Source organism: Mustela nivalis (genome assembly GCF_964662115.1).
Source record: "Mustela nivalis genome assembly, chromosome: 14".
Classification (NCBI taxonomy): Eukaryota; Metazoa; Chordata; class Mammalia; order Carnivora; family Mustelidae; genus Mustela; species Mustela nivalis.
The window spans coordinates 34882854-34889287 of NC_139033.1; the positions used below are offsets into that span (position 1 = coordinate 34882854).

General features: G+C 40.0%; 1 long non-coding RNA gene across 1 annotated transcript; it reads right to left on the minus strand.

The window, feature by feature from the left end:
- Positions 1-421: 421 nt before the first annotated feature.
- Positions 422-6181, minus strand: LOC309847922. Its single transcript, XR_014302723.1, has 3 exons — positions 6018-6181; positions 2670-2793; positions 422-531 (listed from the first exon to the last, which is right to left on the minus strand). It is a non-coding gene; the product is annotated as an uncharacterized lncRNA (long non-coding RNA).
- Between the last annotated feature and the right edge of the window lie 253 nt (positions 6182-6434).

Here is a 6434-nt window from a genome sequence, read left to right on the forward strand (position 1 = left end):
GGCTTTTACAAGGGAGTGAGTACCATGTACTGGTATAGTGAGCGCAGAAGGAAAGGGTCACATTTTCTCTGTAAAGGCAATAGTAATGACTCCTCCAAGACCACTAGGACCCCCTGTCCAAGTTTTCGTCAGAGGTGGGTTGAAGAGAGTAAGAACACTATGCAGGCCGTCATCGCAACAGGGGTTTCAGCAACCGCAGTCACTCCAGCACGTCTGCAAGGTCTCGGACCCAGCATCCTGGCTCCCTGCGCCTGCAGCTCCCGCCCAGGGAAACAGAGCCAGCTTCCAAAACGGTTCATCAGAACTGAGATCAGCCTTTCACAGATTCCCAAGACATGGTCAGAGAAGCAAAATTCCAATCATCAATCATTTAAATGTGTTCTCTTACTTAAGGAGAAGTAGAATTAACTCACGTTTAGAAATCAGAAGTCCTCTGGGGAGCCTGGTTGGCTCAATTGGTTGAGTGTGGGGGCTCCCTGCTCAGCCCCCTTTCCCTCTCCCTCTGCTGCTCATCCTGCTTGTACTTTCTCTCTGTGTCAAATAAATAAATAAATAAATATTAGCTTAAAAAAGAAAGAAAGAAAGAAAGAAAGAAAGAAAGAAAGAAAGAAAGAAAGCAATCAAAAGTCCTCTTGTAACCAAGACCCCCGGCCAGCGTAGTATCATTTCTCATTTGTTTTGTATCCCGGGGCAAATAATACCTTATATGTTAATAAATAAATAAATAAATAAATAAATAAGCTCTGTGCCTAATCCCAAAGTAGTCATTGTGATGCATGACAATATGCTCTGGGATTTTCCCTAGGTGGCTAACATGCACTTCTATTTTCCTTATTCCCTAATCCCAAGGTGAGATCACTACTAAGAGGATATTTAAGAATTTGCCCATGGGCTCAAATAAGGAAGCAGCAAGCAGCTGGGCCCCCTTGAAAAGGTAAACCAGGCTGAGCCCTGGCTGGCCAGCGGGAGGGGAAACCCCTGTTTCTCTCTGAGAAAGGGAGGGAGAAATGCAAGGGCTGGGTGAATCCCCTGGCTCCTTTTTTTTTTAATATCCTGGGACTGTCTAGTGGGCTAGTCTGCTTACCTCCCGAGCAAACCGGTTAGAAATGAAGTAGAGAAAAGGGACGTGAACAGGTCAGTGACAAATGAGTGATGGCTGTTTACAATAACCAGGGAGAGAAAGAAGCTCGTATTTCCTAAGTGCTCTGTGCAAGATTCTGAGCAAGGAACCAAATGCAGAGCAGGAGCAGCTCATTTCCTCATCAGAACAACCCCCAAAAAAAAAAAAAAAGCAATCATCATTCTACTTATGAGGGACCTGAGAAGTAGAGAAATGAATAAGCTGTGATAAGCCCCCCAAAGCCACACTCGATCAACCCTGCAAAATGCCAAGTTCCATGCTCTTTCTCCATTAATATAGTAATATCCTTAAAAATAATGAAATCATCAGACATTTGCAAAGCTCTACAATTTAAATGGTGATTTTACATGAATGTCATTGAATTTCCGTAATTAACCTTCGGAGTAGGTACAATTAACACCATTTTCCGCAAGTGTTTCTATGCTCAAAACTGTACTTACTGTGTCTGTTTTTATGATCATTTCCTACATGTTCCTATATGTGAGCTCTACAGCCTCAGCAAGAATGTAAGATGTTAACTACTCATTTCGGGGGAGGGGGCAGTGGAGTAGACGTTACCCCCTTCATCTTTTATTTTTATTTTATTTCTAAGATTTTATTTATTTATTTGAGAGAGACAGTGAATGAGAGAGAGAGCATGAGCAGGGGGTGGGGGTGGGGAGGGACAGAGTGAGAGGGAAAAAGAGGGAGAAGCAGGCTCCCCGCTGAGCAGGGAGCCCATGCGGGGCTTGATGAGGGGCTCAATCCCAGGATCCCAGGACCCCGGGATCATGACCTAAGCTGAGCACAGACACTTAACTGACTCAGGTGCCACTCTCCCTTACCTTTTAATCTCAATATCTACACCTTGCATCATTTCTGATGCTACGTGTACATATTTTACGTCTGTTGACTTGACTGAAAAACTGTCATTTTAAAAATCCGTATCTAGTGACGGGCTCTTAGCACCTGCCCTCGGTAGTTCCCATAACAGGGAGTGAAGCCCCTGGGACGCAGCTCCTGAATATACTCGCTGAAGTTGGCCAAGGGCACACGCCCCAAACTGTCACCCTGAGATGCTTTTATGACAGGAAAGCCATCATGGAGGAGTTAATAGCTGAAACCACATCGTCCCCAGACAAAATTACTGCATTGCTGTACGGAAACACTGAAGTTATTTGCTTTAGCTTCCTTCTGCTTCTAGGAGCTTCTTTTTCATACACATCAGGGTTTTTATACATAGTAAATCATGTCAGACATCATTATGTCTTTCTTTCCCATTTGAATGCCCTTTCTTTCCTTTTTCCTCCTTTTTTTTTTTTGCCTTATTACATTGGTTACTATGCTTTTAAAATAATGCATTTTCAATATTTTCAGAAAGAAAATTTAACCTGGACTCCTGGTGCTAATAGTTCTCGAGCACCTGCTCTTAAGAAACCTCTTTTTAATGAATAAAATCCCATTAGTTTTGAGAGAGGCAGCAGCTGGGGAAAGAGAAGAACTATTAGCCTGTCAACAAAAGTGGAGGTGTTGGGCAAATCGACCTTACCTCTCAGAATCTCATTTTCGAAACGAGGAATTTAGTGATGAACTCAAATATTTCTTTTCCTTAAAAATGCTCTCATGCGATGGACGTTCCTTCAGAAATAATCTTGTCCCACCTTCCCATGTTCCTGAGGAAGAAACCAAACCACAGAAGAGTTACAAGATATGCTTAAAATGGTAAAATAGGTAATGCCTTTGCTGAGAGGGGGACATTGCCAAGACCTAAAACGGGATCTTCTAACTGCTACCCCCGGGGCCCCTCTTTGTATATTTCAAAAATGCCGCACACAGTTGTGGCCGCGACTCAAAATTCCGGCAGAACCTCGTCCTACCAGCTCCATTCCACTCGCGTTCCAGTTTGTTCCGCCAGTCACCCGGTCACCAACTAGATTCGGCGAGAGTGGTCAGCATTTGTGTCTTCACTGAGTCGTGAACACCTTGAAGGTTGGGACCTCGTAAAAAGTAACCTTTTAGATCTCTAGGAGTGAGTCGAGTGTTCGGAATTTGGCAGGCTGTTAAACATTTAGATATTAAATAGAAGTCTATTGACATTGACTTCTTGGAGGTTCATAATACAGAACAGCCAGAATGGTAGCGTAGTATGGTTGAAAAGCACACATTAGAGTGTCAATAACTCCATGTTTATCCACGTGTTTTCCCATCAACCCGTGACCCTTATACACCACACCACTTCCTCAAGTCTCGAATAACATGAGAATAATAATGCCTAAAGGACCTGAAGCAAGAAGCAAGACCAGCCAATAACCCAAGATTCTCTCTGGCTCTAAGAGCCATGTTTCTGTGAAAACAACATAGTCACACACATGACATTGGGTAAAATAGACAAAGATATCAGTGTACAAGTATTTATAGCCTTCTTTCCTCCTCACCTTCAAAAAGTAAATATCATCTGTTGCTTGGGAGACTAATGCACTGGGTGATTTTGGGTGTGTGTATCTGCAAAACCAAGAGCCAGAAAAGCTAAAGAAAAAAAAAAGTCCAGAAAGGCTAGATTTAGCTACACTAGAATGAGAACAGCTCAGGAAGAGAGAAAGGAATTCTGTAACAGAAAGGGTAGAATGATCACACTGGTGTAGAATCAGTTTGACCCCATGTGAGATCAGTCTGGAGAGAACTGGGTTGAGACATTCTGGAAGCAGTTTCTATGCTTTTTGAAATACCATGATAAAATAAAAAAAATAAAAAATAAAAAACAGAGAAAATCAAGAATTTTAAGTTTTCCTGTATGCATGTTGAGGGGATCACCCACTCTTGTGCCACACAACGACTTCAGTATTTTGACAAGATTATGAAGAGCTAATCATTCTTTTGACTGTAATGTCATGCTGAAATAGGTCACAAAAAGAGCCAACTATGTTCAAGAAACATTGTTTTCAAATTTTGGTTAGTTTCACAAGACTTATTATTTCCACAAAGCTACTTTAATCCCAGATCTAACATTCTACTCATCGATAATAATCTAACTCAGATGTCACCTCCTTCATGAAGCCCTCATTGGTCTTCCTATTAAGATGCAATTCTCCTTTGTTGTAGTCGTTAAAGATGACACATATATTCTAGTTCTCCTGCTTCCAAGCAGGCGCTATAATCACACTTGTTAATCCCCTTGAAGTCAGGCTGGCCAAGTTAGTTATTTTGACCCAGTGGTATATGGGCAGAAGACTATAAAAGCCAGTGCAAAATGTTCGTGTTTTCCCACCCTCACTATTTTCCTTGTTGAACACCAGTCACATTCCTGGGAGCGGAAACTCCCTTAGGCTGGGCCCAAGAGTGAGAAGATATGGAGCAGAGCCCCTAGTGAACCCATAATGAGCACATAATGTGCATCAAAAATAAACATGTCATTTGGGGCTATTAAGATTTGGGGCTGTTTGTTATGTCAGCCTAACCTAGCATTTCCTAACAGATACATAATTTCTATGAAGCTCTCTAATGGAACTCATCATTTCCCATTTCATAATTAAACTTACTGGCAAACATTTCTTATCTCATATGCAAACCTGTACTTTAAGGGCAGTAGTATTCTCTTTATACCTTTTATTATTTCCCATTGTGGTGACAACATCTAATGGATAAAAAATTAGTGAGTGGATAAATATGAAGTAGAGATTTTATTTATTATAGCTATAACTTACAGCTATCTATTTTACTCTGCCAACAAAATTATGGTTAAAGCTCTACCTTAAGTTTCTTAAGTTTTTCTAACTAATGCCCTATACCTATGAATCTCCATAATCTTCATTTAAAAATAGTTGCTGAAGTCACCCACTGAACTGATCTATACTGAGACAATCTTGCAGAGATGATTATGTTACTGTCCAAGCATGCATAAAAGCAATAAAGGTGAGACCATTTCAAAGTAAATCTTAATGAACATAAGAAATGCTTACTAAAGCAGAAATCTGTAATAGCCTCTTGAGTATACCGAAAAGAATGAGCTTTAAAAGAAAGCATAAATGTAATAAACTCGCCAATAATTCAATGGTTTCAAGATTATGATTCAAACGTTGGATTTATAATTTAACACAGATCTTTTAGTAAATAAAATAAAATTGGCAAATTGAACCTAACTTGATTATTGTATTCAAAAATAACTTTTTAGTGATGAATGTCATGCATCAGTTGAAGTTTTCCTTTTCTTGCTGAACCAACCAATTAAAACTAAATCTGTAGAAAATCAGAGTCTCTTGGGGTCAAAAAGTAAAATTGCTGAAGAAAACAAACTGAGGGTTACCAGAGGGGATAGGATGGGGGATGGGCAAAATGGGTGAAGCGGAGTGGGAAAACCAGGTTTCCAGTTATGGAATGAGTTGTAGGGATAATAGCTACAGCATAGAGAATGTAATCAGTGGTATCGTAACTGTAACCACATTATATGATGACAGATGGTAGCCACACTTGGGGTGAGCACACCTAACCTACACAGTTGTCAAATGACTATGTTGTGAGTCTAAAACCAATGAACGTTGTGTATCAGCTGTACTTCAGTTGAAAAAAAAAAGAGTACAATTTCTGCTTTAACTTAGTCTGCTTATACAGATAAAAGTTCCTCCTATTAAAGGTGAAACTTAGAGAACAGACCAAAACAATAAGGAAAATAATCACTTGTTACCTAGAGTTTAATAATCTCAGAGCCACTCTTTCCTTCTCTGGAACAGAAATAGATTAACGTTGCCTCAGATAGCCATTATACAGAAAATTTTTTCCTGCAATAATAACAGTTGAGTTTTTAGAGTTTCTATAATGTGCAATAAATAAGAAAATTTTCAACTGTTCCTGAAATAACAATTTTAAAAAATATGACCAGATACTCTCCTTTAAAAATACTTACTGCTATAAATTCAATTCCTCTTCTCAGGTTTCCTTAAGTTATTGGACCTTCCAGAGAATTTGGAGTCAGTTTGGGGATAATGGGTCTTACTTCATCTTCTGGTCAGTTTTTGTGCGTCGCAGATGCCATGCCCAAATTGATCCCCATCTTCAACCAAATGCTGGTGTCTCTTCAGCCTTATTTATCTAGTAAGATGATAAAGGGATGGTCTTGAGGAGGGAGGGGTGGGAATAATATGAAAACACTCATTAAAGCCAGACATAATTCTTCTATCAGGCATTGTTGTCAAGATCTTGGCCAATGCCACAAACCACGTATTTATGCAATGAAACCTTCCCCAACAACTAGTCCTGCCTCTACTACCAGTACTATTTGTATCTAGCAGAAGAAAGAGCAAGTTAGGAAGAAAAAAAGAGG